The sequence below is a fragment of the Ornithorhynchus anatinus genome, chromosome 3 (assembly GCF_004115215.2).
Source record: "Ornithorhynchus anatinus isolate Pmale09 chromosome 3, mOrnAna1.pri.v4, whole genome shotgun sequence".
Classification (NCBI taxonomy): Eukaryota; Metazoa; Chordata; class Mammalia; order Monotremata; family Ornithorhynchidae; genus Ornithorhynchus; species Ornithorhynchus anatinus.
In genome coordinates, this window is record NC_041730.1 from 38,351,060 (window position 1) to 38,366,758 (window position 15,699).

Here is a 15,699-nt window from a genome sequence, read left to right on the forward strand (position 1 = left end):
AACCTCGGTCAGAGTTGGCCAAGGCAGGGGAGAAGGGATTAAAACTGAAGTAAATGGGGCTTGGACTGGAAGCAGTTGCTGTGGGACATTAAACCCAGATGAAGACACAGAACCTTCTAGAATTAGACCTAGAGCCTTCCTGAAGGAGAATGTGGAGCTCGGAGTGTGTTCGTTATCAAAGCGGTGCCCTTGATTTTGGGTTGGGTGGGAGAAAAAAAGTCCAGAAAGATGTGAGGGGTGGTGGAAAAGGAGATCGGAGAGGTGAGTTTAAAGGAAAGAACTTCTTTCTACTCATCATCATCATCACCATCATCAGTCTTTGTTGACCATCTACCGTGCACAGATCTCTGAATTTAGCACTTATTTGGGAAGATAAAATAAAAGCAGAAGGCATGTCCCCTTGCCCCTGCAGAGCTTAGTCTCTAATGGAAACCATATTAAGTGTTGGGTCTCCAACGGCTTCCTCCCACAGAAAAGTCATATGGAAGGATTCTGCTACTTGTCTAGGGAGGCTTTGGTAGTAGCGGTAGCACAAACAGTGACTCCGACGAGCAAAGCACCATGCTAAGGCTTGGGTACAGGGATGAGGTGGAGAAACAGTCCCTGGAATACAAGGGCTTCTAATCAAAGAGTAAGTCGGGCAGGTGTTTGACAACGGACACATAAGTAACGATAAAAGGATGCTGATAAATATAATAGGAGCAGCGGGGCTTCAGATGAAGAGTGAAGAAAGTCATAGCTATCATTATGAGAATGGTCTTCCCGACATTTTCTAAAGGTTGAGAAGGGTCCCTGCTCCTTCTGAGCCTTCCCTGGGCAGGAACAGGGGCTGATGGAAAGCTTGTCTGCTATGGCGCAGGCCCTGGGACAGGAATCCATCGACTGGCAGAAATCAAGGGTGAAACTCTTCCACGACTGTTTAAACATGATCCATTGATATCTTAAGGAAGAGGTTAAGCTTCTTAATGGCAGGGATCATGTCTACCATTTCTGTCAAGTGGTTGATCGACACAAAGTAATAAAAATAGCTGTGTGACCTAGAGCAAGTTACTTTACATCTCCATGCATCAGTGTCCTCATCTGTAAAATGAGGTCTAAATACCTCTTCTCTCTCCCACAGAGACGGTGAGCCCCTGGTGAGACAGGGACTGTGCCTCACCTGTAAAATGAGGGCTAAATTCCTCTTCTCTCTCCCGCATAGTCGGTGAGACCCTGGTGAGACAGGGACTGTGCCTCACATAATTATCTGAATCTAACCCAGGGTAATAGGCAGTTAACAAATACCACAATTATTATTGTTATTATTACAAGGACTACGATGTGCCAAGGACTGTGGTACGCAGTAAGGTAGGTACAACCGGATCAGACACAGTCCCTGATCCACAACTCCAAATGGAGGTTTGTTTCTCTAGAGAGCTGTACCTATCTCTATAGGCATATATGGATATCTGCATCTTCTTATGGTTCAATTTAGTGATTGCTGTAAATTAAATGACTTCTGAGTGAGGATTGTAGGGGAAAGGAATCTAATCTTTCTGCTCTCTTTTACAGCCGGTGCCCGTATCTCTGCTTTGCACCTCTCCGGGCTTAGGAGGCTGGCCTCCTTATATTATCCCTTATATTATTTCCCCCAGCCCTTCTAGACTGTGAGCCTGTTGTTGAGTAGGGATTGTCTCTCTTTGTTGCCAAATTGTACTTTCCAAGTGCTTAGTACAGTGCTCTGCACAGAGTAAGTGCTCAGTAAATATGATTGAATGAATTAATGAATATTAGCTTCCGTCTCCTTTCGTCTTGTTCCTCTTGCATGTAGGTGAAAAGCCCAGGAGTGGAGATTAAATGAGGCAAGGTCATCTAATCATGTGAGGCTCTGAACATTTCGGGCACAAAGTTGGGGACAGATTTAAAAATCAACCAATCAGTAGCATTTATAGAGCACTTACACCTTGCAGAATGCTATATTAAGTGGCTGGGATTGTACAATAGAGATAGTAGATATAATCCTTGCCCTCAAGGAGTTTACAAACTAGTGGGGGCTGGAGAGTGGAGGACAAAACACTACACTAACATAAGTTACAGATAGGGGAAGCAACAGAATACAAAGATGAGTGCTATTGAGGCAGGGTCGGGAAGGGAGGGTATAAGTGCTCAAATGTTTAGTAGATGTGGAAGTGCTGACAAGAGGGAGGAAAATAGTGAGTGTAGATGAGGGAAGGCTCCCTGGAGGAGATGAAATTTCAGAAGGACCTTGAAGATCAGGAGAGCAGTGCTCTACCAGACGCGGAGAGAGAAAGGATTCCAGACAGAAGGAAGGGCAGAAGCAAGAGGTCGGCTGTGAGAGAGAAATAAGAATTCATTCAATAGTATTTATTGAGCACTTACTATGTACTGAGCACTGTACTAAGTGCTTGGAATGTACAAATCGGCAACAGATAGAGACAGTCCCTGCCCACTGATGGGCTTACAGTCTAATCAGAATAAGAATGGGGCACACTGTGTAGGTTGGCTTGATAGGAGTGAAGCATGTGAGCTGGGGTGTATTGAGAGCAGAGCAAGGATTATGGCACTAACTATTATCCACCAAAAAATGGTGATCACAAAGAGAAAGAGTCCATGCTGGTAGCTTTTAAAGTTTAAGTGAAAAACAACCAAAAGAGAGCAGATCAACAGAAGCAGCTAGTGAGTGAGCCCAATAATAATAACTGTGATATTTGTTATGCACTTTCTATTGTGCCAGGCACTGTACTAAGCACTGGGGGCGATACAAGCAAATCAGGTTGGATATAGTCCCAGTCCGACATGGGGTTCACCGTCTCAATCCCCATTTTGCAGATGAGGTAACAGACAGAAAGAAGTGAAGTGGTTTGCCCAAGCTCACACAGCAGACAAGTGGCTGAGCCGGAATTAGAACCCAGGTCCTTCTGACTCCCAGGTCCGAGCTCTATCCTCTAGACCATGCTGCTTCTCAATGGGAAAAGCCATAGATGTGGTGGTTATCCATCTGGTTTAAAAACTGGATGGATAACCACCGTATCTATGGCTTTTTTTCAGTAAGTCTGTCACCAGCCCAGTAGGGATATGGTACCAGGCGGCTTGGTGCCCAATGCTTTTATTTTCAGCTTTCTGTCTCCCTCCCCCTTGGCTTCTGCCTCCACGTTCTGTAGTGGTGCCCATGTGCAGAGGAACCTGGTTGGGAAATAAAGCCCTGGAGCAAGTGAGGGAGTGTTAGAGGTGCTACCCAGAAAAATGCTCTAGGCTTGAGTGCTCTTAGCATTACTTTTGCTAAATGGTGTGGATAATGTCAGTATCTACTCTAGTCACAAATAGTCACGAGAAGCAGCATGGCCTAGTGGAAAGAGTACGGGCTTGGGAGTCAGGGGACCTGGATTCTAATCCTGGCTCTGCCATTTGTCTGTTGTGTGACCTCGGGGAAATCACTTAATGTCTCTGTGCCTCAGTTACCTCATCTGGAAATTGAGGAATAAGACCGTGAGCCTCACGTTGGACATGGATTGTGTTGAACCTGATTAGATTGTATCTACTACCCCAGTGCTTAGTACAGTGCCTGGCAGATAGCAAGTGCTTAACAAATAACACTATATATATATATATATTCTATTTAGTCACAATAACAAAGACAGAAGTGGTGGAAAAGTGTTATTTTTATTTTTAGCAACTTCACTGCACAGTGAACAAGTGGGCTCCTATATATAGAATGCCTGGCTTTAGGCATACAAGTTCCACATTTGTGCATGTTCTTTCATGGTGGTATTCGATATATTATTAGAAACACTTCTCAGGACTGTAATTTTTACATACATTAGAAATAATTTGCTTGTCAACAATTTCAAAGTGCTTATGTTAAAATGCAGCTTAGAAAATGTCAGAATTTGTCTGTTTTCTTTGATTTGCATAATAAAGTCCTTACATGTAAGAAGTTCAGCATAATTTAAGCATGAATTATAATATGAGGTTTTTTTCCTCCTTACTGGTATTAGGAACAGTGACACTGCTCTAATATAAAAATAAAAATGTTACTATTATCTATTCTGGAAATTCATTATATTCCTTCTTGAAAGACACACAATGAAAAATGTAAAATTCCCCAGTGTTGAGGTGAAACAGTACATGATTCCCCATGAGTAAGTTCCTAAGGGATCCTTGTCTTGTCTTATGCTGTTGAGTCATCGCCAACCCATAGCGACTCTATGGACACAGCTCTCCCAGAATGCCCCATCTCCATCTGCAATCGTTCTGGTAATGTACTTATGGAGGTTTCTTGGTAAAAATACGGAAGTGGTTTTTCCATCGCCTTCTTCCACAGAGTAAACTTGAGTCTCTGCCCTCAACGCCCTCCCATGCCACTGCTTCCCAGGACAGGTGATTTGACTTGTAGCAGATTGCCTTCCACTTGCTAGCCACTGCCCAAGCTAGGAATGGGATGGGCATGCCTCTGCTTGACTCCCCATCCTGTAGCTGAGACTGATAGAGTACTGAAGACTCTCTAGGTGCAACCCTGAGAGGGCAAAGGGATCCTAGATGTGGTTATTGTAATGTGACACATGAAGCACAGATTTAATTCAGGTCAAACTACAGCAAAACATTTTTTAAGTGAATACTGAATAGGGCTTAGAGATATAGATACAGTACCTCTTTGGGGGTTTTCAAAGAATGAAATCATTACATTACATTGTTTTACCGTTATCTCACTCAAGCTTACTTTGTCCTTATGATCATTCCCTACAAATATTTTCCAAAATCCAATCCATGAAACATGGAACTCACGCTACAGTCTACAGTCTACTCTGCTTCCTTCTCAAAGGAAATGTAGAAAAAAACACAAACCCTTTAGAATCACAAAACCAGATTCAGTTTTTAAGCTTCCTGAGAAATAGAAGGAAAACATTAAGGGATATTGTACCGTCGGGACCACTTTGTGGTCAAGGGTCACAATAAATAAGTATCGAGAATGCTGGCTGACCAGGCTGGGAATGCCATTGCATTATAGCTCAGAAAAGACAGATTTGGGGATTTAGCTCCACATCAACTTCTTGAGTAGTGGCAGCTTGTACTAAACTAGGACATAATTCCAGGAACAGTAAATAAAAGATTTACACAAATGAGCCCTTTGATATCATTTTACCTGTACATTCAGCTACTGAAAATGGATAGCTTTAAGCAATCAATGAAAGGTACTTAATGAGCGCTTACTCTGTGCAGAGCACTGATCTAAGTGCTCAGGAGAGAGTACAACAAAACAGTTGGTAAATTCCATAAGCACCTCCATGAGCTCAAACAACATATCAGGGGCTTGTAATTGCTTACAAAATGATTTTTCCTTATGAAAATATTAGGAAATCGGGAAGAAACATTAGGGGTGGTGAGAGAGGGAAAAGGTTGGGGAGGGACAAATAGGAAGAGGGGAAGGAAGGGAGGGAAATCAAGCAAGGAGGAAATTTGAGAAATCAATATGGTAGCAGGCTACTAAGTGGGGCTACTCCTAATAGTAATAATAATAATAGTGATAATTGATAAGGGCTTACTGTATATCAAGAATAAAAGTGGAGAAGCAATGTGTCCTAGTGGATAGAGACCAGGCTCAGGAGTCAGAAGGCCCTGGGCCCTAGGCCTCTCCGCCACTTGTCTGCTATGTGACCTTGGACAAGTCACTTAACTTCTCTGTGCCTCAGTTACCTCAAGTGTAAAATGGGAATTATGATGTAAGCGCCCTGCGGGACAGGAACTGTATCCAACCTGACTACACTGAATCTATCCCAGCACTTAGAACACCGCCTGGCACAGAGTAAGGGTTTAACAAATACCATAAAAAAATAAAGTACTTTGCTAAGTGCTGGGGTAGATAAAAGTCAATCAGAGCTGATCCCCACTTCCCTGACTCCAAGCTAGACTCCTTCTGTCCATTCCTGTGTTCTGATTCCCTAGCATTTTCAAAAGAAAAACACACTGAGTCAATTCTGAAGTGATTCTAAATCCTTACTTCCTCTCAGGCTGCCAACAGTGATCATGTCACGCTGCAAGAAAGAGGCACTTTTTAGTGCCAGTCTATGATTTTGTAACCCATTTCATTCATTCATTTAATCATATTTATTAAGTGCTTACTGTGTGCAGAACACTGTACTAAGCACTAGGGAGAATATAGTATAACAATAGACACATTCCCTGCCCACAGCAAGCTTACAGTCTGGGGGAGGGAACATTCTAGAGTGGGATTTGGTAACTACACTATACTGTATCCCTGTCTTTGGACTGTATAGTGACCATGCTCAGAGTGAATTCCCTCTCATAGACCCTAACATCCTGGAAAGAGATGGGAGTAGATAATGAATCCCTTCTCAGACTCACACTTGGAGAGTCTCCAGTACTCTACCAATCTTTGCTATAGGAGGGATAGAGTTAAGCAGAGGCATACCCATCCCATTCCTAGCTTGGGCAATGGCTTGTGAATGGAAGGCAATCTGCTACAAGTCAAATCACCTGTGCTGGGCAGCAGCAGCATGGCAGAGAGTCGAGGGTGGAGACTCAAATTTACCATGCGGAAGGAAGTGATGGTAAATGACTTCCAAATTTTGACCAAGAAAACTCTATGGATACACTACCAGAACGTTTGCAGATGGAGGTGGTCGTTCTGGGAGAGATGTGTCCATGAAGTCGCTATGGGTCTGAAATGGCTCTACAACATAAGACAAGACAAGATGACAAATCATATTTTTTTTAAATGGAAATTAACTACACCATCAGCAAAACCCAAATCATCTATCTAGACAGGTAAATATTTTTTAAAAAAACAAAACAAGTAATTCTTATTGGGTTTGGGATGCTGATAGCCTTTGCCTATTCATTAGGTACTATGTCCAGTTCCTAGAAAATTGGGGTAAACATTTTCTACAATGTATACATTTTAGCATTCCTCTCATTTAGTTGGGACACTTTAGGTGTATCATTATTAAAGAACTGCCAGAGAGAGAAAAAGAATGGCAAAGAGAGACACAGATGTAGTCAGAATAGAAAAGGAAAAAAAGAAAACCCATCCCTTAAAAACTGATCATTTCTTAAGCTGCAGTTCTCTCTTGAAGATCCCAGATACCTTCTGGGATCCAGGGTCAGAGGTCTATTTACCCACCAAGATGCAATCTCCAGAGTGCTTCTAGTGATGGTAACCAGTTTGAAGCTGAGGAAAGCAGAAGAGTAAAGGAAATCAGCTAAAAGAGAAATCTTTCGAAAGATAAACTGAGTGTACTATCATATTTATTGCTATAAAGTAAGTCCATTGTACTTTATAACATAAGGACCAAATTTAGCCAGGGTATCTAAATGGTGAAATAAAATATACATCTGGATCACATTGAATCATCTTACATACCAAAAGCTGCTAGAACAAAAGGGGAAAAAAAACCCTAAAAGTTTTGTGTACATTTTTTAACATCTTGGATGGGTCAAGAGTCTTAGAAAACATTTAGAAAATTACTCTAAACAGATTGTGTAGAATAATATAATGAACGGGTGCTAGTAGAATAAGGTACTTAATGTAAATGGGTGAGGAATACAGCTAAGGAAGAAGTGAAGCTAGCTATACTTTTGAGGATCAACACTCAATTTATTTTTTGAGCACTTACTACATGTAGAGCCCTGTCGTAAACATCCAGGAGAGTACAATGCAACAGAGATAGTGGATACATTCCCTGCCCACAACAAGCTTACATTCTAAAGGGGGAGGTCAGATATTAAAATAAGTAATTTATGCTTCTTTACATAAGTGCTGTGGGGCTGAGGGTGGGGTGAATTATCAGATACCTAAAGGGTATTGATTGAAATGCCAACACTAAACTGTACTACGAAGAATAATCTAGATTTTCAAAAGTCAAAAATCTCGGAAATGGATGCTCGTAAGAGAAAAGCTCCACAGTTTACCCCGATAGTTTTACTAAGGTGAAGCCAGGATTATATAGAAGTCAGCATCCTCCCTTCATCCCTCACTCTCCTTAGATTTAAATTGGAGATGCTGGCACTCTGTGATTTTGGTGTCCTTGATCTTCTGGCTGAACTCCGACTTGGTTGGTTGCCACTTGAATTGCAGCAACTGAACCATCTCCCGCAGATATAATTACAGCAATGTCACATCAATTTTGTATCTTGGTTTCAGTTACCATCAATCACAGATTGCTCATGAGTCCAAGAGTCCTTACCAGTCCGCAATCTGTATCAGAGCCCTTTAGAGAGTGATAAGTATCTAGCCTATAACCTGACTTCGTGAGAACTCACTCCTATTGTTTTTTCTATCTTCCCCCACCTCCCCTTCAAAGAGTGCTGAGTAGTACTCATCCAGAGACATATTTGGAAGTTTTGAAATCCCTTTAGGGTTTTTCTTTTATTTCACCTTACATTTAAAAAACAACAATGTGGTTGTTAATTCTGATATTTAAACATTGTGTTGCACAGCTGGGATGGTAGAATCATTTACATGAAAGAAGGACACAGAGCCAAAACTCAGATATGAATGAGCCTTTCTCTTCAGCCACAAGTTGAGTAAAACGACACAGATTCAGTGTGATGAGATTCCTAAATTTAGATGTGTCAGGTTTCCAATCGGACTGGGGAAATGATGTAAGAGATTTGTTCAGAGCCTCAACTTTTCATCTTATAAAATGTGCTTCAAGTGAGACACTAAATTTTGAAAAATATTTTCACTCATTAATTTGGTAGATGAAGATGTGATTCTATCTTTGATTCCTGGAAATTACCTAAACAACCATAATGTAGAGATTCCTTCCTCACTTGCCATTGCTCTGAGGTGCTCTAGAGCCCAAATTCTAGCAAAGAGTTCGCCTGAGACATTTTTAACTGATAGGCTCACCATGACCTTGGGAAAGCTTTCAAACTTCATAGAGCATCTGGGTAACAAATAAGGGGACCAGGACACTGTAGAAGCACGGGCAACTTTTGATTCCTCCAGGATATATGAAGGATTGGGAGTCAAAGGACTCGCGTTCTAATCCCAGCGTTACCACTTGACTGCTGTGTGACCTTGGGCAAGTCACAACTTCTGTGTACCTCAGTTCCTTCATCTGTAAAATGAAGATTAAGACTGTCAACCCCATGTAGAACATGAACCGTGCCCAAACTTGTACCTCTCCCCAGCCCTCAGTACAGTGCCTGGCACTGGTAAGCATTTAATAAATACCATTAAAAATAAATATATAAATTACAGTACTTTATAATAAGGAACAAAGCTCTTAGTCTGTTTTAGAAAATTTAAGTAATACTGTGCAAGATATTTTGTGATTTTGTTACATACCACTTAGCTTTTTGTACTTCAGGCAATACGTAAGCTCTAAAACATCGGTAAAAACTTTCAAAGACTAATTAAATGTAAGAACACAGTCAGGCAAGATCTGCAGGAGCCATTAATAAGGGCTGAAAAACGGATCTACCGAAGCACTTTGGCAACACCTAGTGGTAGCAGAGACAAAGGTACTAGAAAAAGTTGTCCAAGCACTGATAATTCAGCAGAACAAAACAAAGCAGAGCTGCTGAAGTATTTACCCTTGGGGAGACAGGAGTGTTGGAGAAAGATAAACATTTACTATATCAGTTCTTTTCCTCACAGAACTTAAGAAGGGGATTTTATTAACTCTGAAACGAAGAGCATGTATTTGCCTGCTTGGTGATACGTCAGCCCCCTTCAATTCAGAGTTAATAAAAGTCCCTTCTTAAGGATGTACTATCTGAACTGAGAGGGAAACGACTGGTATAACAAATGTTTCACTTTCTCCAACGCTCTTGCCTTCCCCCAGAGTAAATACTTCTGGCTTGCATGCTCTTTCTTTTTCTCTCAGCAAAAATACCCAGTATGCACCCAAGCACCGTGGCTCAGTGGAAAGAGCATGGGCTTTGGAATCAGAGGTCTTGGGTTCGAATCCCAGCTCTGCCACTTGTCAGCTGTGTGACTGTGGGCAAGTCACTTAGCTTCTCTGTGCCTCAGTTCCTCATCTGTAAAATGGGGATTAAGACTGTGAGCCCCACGTGGGACAGAACAGTGCTCTGCACATAGTAAGCGCTTAACAAATACCAACATTATTATTATCACCCCTTGATTCCTGGACTTTAAATAGTGCTTTTAATTTTCCAAAGTGCTTTCACGTTACTTATCCTCTTTTATTCTTCAAAATCTCTTAGGGAGGAAGGGGAAGGTAGTTATTATTACCACCTTTTACAGATGAGGAAATTGAGGTAAAGAGAAATTAAGTGAATTGAACAAATCACACAGCAGGCCAACGGAAGAGCTGGTTTTCAAATCCCAGATCCCAAGCCCCATGTTATTTCCACTGGACCAAGCTCCCTTCTCTGCCTGAGTCAATCAATCAATCAGTGGTATTTACTGAGTGCTTACTGTTTGCAGAGCACTGTATTACATGAATGGAAAAGTACAGTAGAGTTGATTGACACGATCCCTGCCCACAAGGAGCTTACAGACTACAGGGGGAGACAGACATTAAAAAAAAATAAAGGTAGAGGAAATAGTAGAGTATAAGGATATTTACATTAAGTGCTGGGGGGACTGGGGGGACTATCAAAGTGGTTAAGGGGTATCCAGCCAAGTGTATAGTTGATATGAGGGTAGGAAGGATGGGGAAATGTGGGTTTAGTCAGAGAAGACTTTTCATTCACGGGGGACAACCTGATCACCCTGTATCTACCCCAGCGCTTAGAACAGTGCTCTGCACATAGTAAGCGCTTAACAAATACCAACATTATTCATTCAATTCATTCAATAATATTTATTGAGGGCTTGCTGTGTGCAGAGCACTGTACTAAGCATTTGGGAGTACAATATAACAAATTGCTCATTCCTTGCCCACAACAAGCTTACAGTCTAGAGGGGAGACAGACATTAATATAAATAAATGAATTTCAGGTTTGTACATAGGGGCTGAGGGTTGGTGGGGGGTGGTGAATGAAAGGAGCGAGTCAGGGAGACTCAGATAGTAGAGGGAAAAGAGGAAAGGAGGGCTTAGTCAGGGAAGGCCTCTTGGAGGCTATGTGCCTTCGATAAGGCTTTGAAGGAGAAGGGATGTTCTCCTCTGTTGGCTTTGAGAACAGAGGATGTTCCAGGCCAGAGGTAAGATGTGGGCAGGTAGTTGGTGGTGAGATAGACAAGACTGAGGTACAGTAAGAAGGTTAGCATCAGAAGAGCACAGTGTGCGGGCTGGGTTGTAATAGGAAAGTAGCGAGGTGAGGTAGAAGACCTGGAGTCTCTCACACCCTTCCTGCCTCTGTTTCTATGAATCCTCCTTCTCATACCTACCTCTGTCCTTTCATACCTACCTCTGTCCTTGCTTCACCCCTTCCATGGCCGGATTCTTTTCTGAGGAGAAGCTCTGCTGCATGTTCACCAACTCTTTGTATTGTACTTTCAAATGTGCTTAGTACAGTGCTCCGCACACAGTATGAGCTCAATAAACTGACTGATTGATTGATTCTCCACTCCCCCAACTGTCCTGATAGTTTCAGGCCTTCCTAATTCCCTCACCACTACTTTCCCCCTCTTTTTGCACCCCTCCTCCCTCAGTTTAACCTCAGCTCTGATGGCTGCCCACACAGAGACAATCTCTGCTCTCTCCCTCCCTTTCTCTTTAATAATAATAATAACGATTCTGGTATTTGTTAAGCACTTACTATGTGCCAGGCACTGTATTAAATGCTGGGGTAGATACAAGATAATTAGGTTGGACACAGTTCCTGTCCCAAATGGGGCTCACTGTTTTAATCCCCATTATACAGATGAGGAAACTGAGGCACAGAGAAGTGAAGTGACTTGCCCAAGGTCACATAGCAGACAAATGGTGGAGCCGGGATTAGAAGCCAGTTCCTCTGACCTCCAAGCCTGTGTTCTTTCCACTACGCCCATGTTGTTATTTCATGTCTGTTCTTTATACTTGAAAATGATGCTATTGAGGCTTCTGCTAGTGGGACCACATACCTTTTTCCCTCTTAATCATTGGGGACTGAGACATTCTCACCCGAATGGCGGGGAGCCAGAAATGCTTGACAATTTTCAAGGGCCAAGTTTGAAAGCGATCAAGTGATGCTCTGACTAAGATGGTCACGCTCCCTCATATGTAGTCTCTCCAGCAACACTCAGCTTTGAACCAAAAGACCATCCTGCAGACTTGATAGACTATCCACACGTTAGTCCACTGGAAAGAGCACAGAATCAGATTACTCTCTATCGTACTTTTCCAAGCACTTAGTACGGTGCTCTGCACATGTAAGTGCTCAATAAATACGATTGAATTAATGAATGAATGAATATTTGCATTCTAGACCCGGTTCCTCAAATAGAGAAATGGTAAAGGTTTTGGACAAAAACCACGCAGAATGTTCAGTGAGGCGGACAGACTGAGTAGGAATCTCGAAAGGTGGCTAGCTCGTTGTGGGCAGGAAATGTGTCTACCCACTCTGTTATATTGTACTCTCCCAAGTGTCTAGTAGTGCTCTGCACATAGTAAATGTTCTGTAAATATGATTAATTGGCTGATTGAATGGACAAGGAAGGCCACAGTGGCTTCTAAGGCCACTACCTGCTGATTTACAGTGACATAACAGAACACTGGCACTAGGCTGCAGTCACTTGGTAGTAATAATATTTATTGAGCACCCAGCGCAGTGCACTATAGTCAAAACTTGGAAAGTTTGGAATTAAGAAGTTACACATTCCCTGAGCAAAAGGATCCTACATGCTAACGGAGCAGATAGACAAATTATTTACAGGAGCAGTCAAAATAAATAATTGAATATACAACTGAAGAGAAACATACACAAGAATGGCAAAGATTCTTGAGAAGGAGCATAGTCTAGTGGAAAAAGCATGGTCCTGGGAGTCAGGAGGACCTGTGTTCTAACTCCGGCTCCGGCACTTGTCGGCTGTGTGACCTTGGGCTGGTCACTTAACTCCTCTGTAAGAACTTAACTTCTTACCTCATCTGTAAAACGGGGACATGAACTGTGTCCCACCTGATTAGCTTGTATCTACCCCACTGCTTAATAAAGTGTCTGGCACATAATAAGCACTTAACAAAATCCATTAAAAAAAGATAGTATAAATAGATTCGTAAGTGCAGAGTACTGAACTAGGAACTTGGGAGCATACAGTCAAATTAGAATAATAATGTTGGTATTTGTTAAGCGATTACTATGTGCAGAGCACTGTTCTAAGCGCTGGGGTAGATACAGGGTAATCAGGTTGTCCCACGTGAGGCTCACAGTCTTAATCCCCATTTTACAGATGAGGTAACTGAGGCACAGAGAAGTTAAGTGACTTGCCCACAGTCACACAGCTGACAAGTGGCAGAGCTGGGATTCGAACCCATGACTTCTGACTCCTAAGCCCATGCTCTTTCCATTGAGCCACGCTGCTTCTCAGTACCTGTCCTTGAGGCACTTACAATCTTATTGGGGAGGCAGGCTGTCACAGATAGTGTAAACACAAGGAGAACATAAAGGAAAACATTCAATTAGTAACAAATGTTTAAAAAATGAATCAGTGAACAAATAAGTAGAATAAACTGGTATACCTCACTCCAGCAGCCACCTGAGCACTCATGGGAATTTGTTTTATCTATTAAATTACCTGAGCTTGTTTTTTTTTATCATTTGTCACTGTGCTCTTAGTCTTTTAATTATTTATTTCATATCTGGCAATTTGTGCTTGCTTCTCTCCCTCATTAGATTGCCAACTCTTTCCACAAAATTGTAAGATCCTTAAATACGACTGACTGACTGACAGGGATTGTGTCTACCAACTCTGTTGTACTCTCTCAAACACTTAGTCCAGTGCCCTGCCCATAGTAAACAGTCAGAAATCCCATTGATTAACTGATTTAAGAGCAGAATCTAGGTGTTTTTCTTCTACATTAATGGTCTCAAGCACCTAAGATGGTGCTTTGCACAGTGGGTTTCCAAGCAGGGCTGAAAAAAAAAACCAAATTCAGCTCTTTATAACTAGGTAACTCCCGGACAGTCCACTCCTTAATCAATCAATCTTTGGTAGTTATTGAGTACATATTGTTTACAGACCACTGAGCTAAGCTCTTGGGAGAGCACAATATGTCAGCGTTGGTAGAGGGGTTCCCTTCCCACAAGGAACTTCCAGTCCTATTCTGATTTGCTCACTTTTGGGGCCCACACTCAAATGTAGAGCTGATTCAATAAAGGTTTCCCTCATTTGTGATCAATGGGCTGGAGGAGCTTGGGAATCTAGAGTCATTAAATAGAGATTGCAAGGCCTCCAAGCTACATTTTTTTTAAGGGGGTCATATTTAAACCCCAGAATCTGACAAAATGAGGGAACTCTAGAAAGTGCAATCAAATGGACTTTAAAATGGAGTGAAGGACTCATTTCTTCTTTTTATACTTTTGAACCTCTGGCTAGTATTGGTCATCTTTCTTCACAAATGTGGTTCATAGGTGAACCTTTGCGAGTCCTTAGAGGCACTTAAGAATAGAGCTCATGGGGGTAGGGAATGTCAAGCACTTTAGAAATGACTTTAGACTTCATGACTTTAGAAATCAATCATATTTATTGAGTACTTACTGTTTGCAGAGCACTGTATGAAGTACTTGGGAGAGTATAACAGAGTTGATAGACACATTCCTTGCCCTCAACAAGCTTACAATCTAGAGAATCTATTCCTTATAATATTATTCCACTTTTATACTGATATAATCTGAATATTGCCTATCTCTGTCATTCAACCCACATGTTCAGTCTGTCATTAAACCTGATGATTCTATCTTCACAACATCACTAAAGCCCACCTTTTTTCTTCATCCAAACTGTTTTTATGTTGTTCCAACTTATATCCCTTTCTCCTTGCCTACTGTATTAACTTCCTCATTGACCTCTCCCCCATCCAGTCCTTACTTCAATCTGCCACCTGGATCATATTTATGAAAAAACTGCTCATTCCACATCGTCCCAGTCAATAACTTCCAGTAGGTGGTTTCCCATCCATCCCTGCACCAAACTCTCTATGAAGGGCTTTAAAGCACTCAATCAGCTCACCCACTCCTACCTATTTCATTTTCCACTATCCCTAATCTGTACATTTCATTCCCCTAATACCCAATTTATTCACTGTACCTCAATCTTGGCTTTTTTAAAAACTTTTAAAAATGTTTTTAAGCTTACTATGTGTCAGGTGTTATTCTAATTGCTGGCAAAATACAAGTGAATTAGGCCAGATAGTGTCCCTGTCCCACATGGTGCTCACAATCTATGTAGGAGGAAGAACAGGTATTAAATCCTCATTTTGCAGTTGAGGAAATTGAAACACAGTTGTTAAATGACTTGTTCAAGGTCACATAGCATAGCAGAATTTGTAAAAGTCTAAATTGAAATATGTAAAAAAAACCATTACATGTTTTAAAAAATGATGTGTATACTATGCTGACGGATGACTTAGTTATAGCAGTCCTGTCAGGTTGTTTTAGGTCTGAGCCAAGAGGCTGTGGTCATTCATTCATTTAATCCTATTTATTGACTGCTTACTTGGTGCAGAGCACTGTACATTCAACAACAAAGATAATCCCTGCCCACAGTGGGCTCCAGTCTAGAAGACTGGTCACTCACATATAGTTTCCATTACAACATAGCGTTAACATTAGCCCTTGGGATCTATCGTG

General features: G+C 41.6%; 1 non-coding gene across 1 annotated transcript; it reads left to right on the forward strand.

Moving 5' to 3' along the window:
* The first annotated feature begins 6,344 nt into the window (after nt 1–6,344).
* On the forward strand, nt 6,345–6,484 carry LOC114810469. Its single transcript, XR_003758168.1, has one exon. It is a non-coding gene; the product is annotated as a small nucleolar RNA SNORA7 (small nucleolar RNA).
* Nucleotides 6,485–15,699: the final 9,215 nt, after the last annotated feature.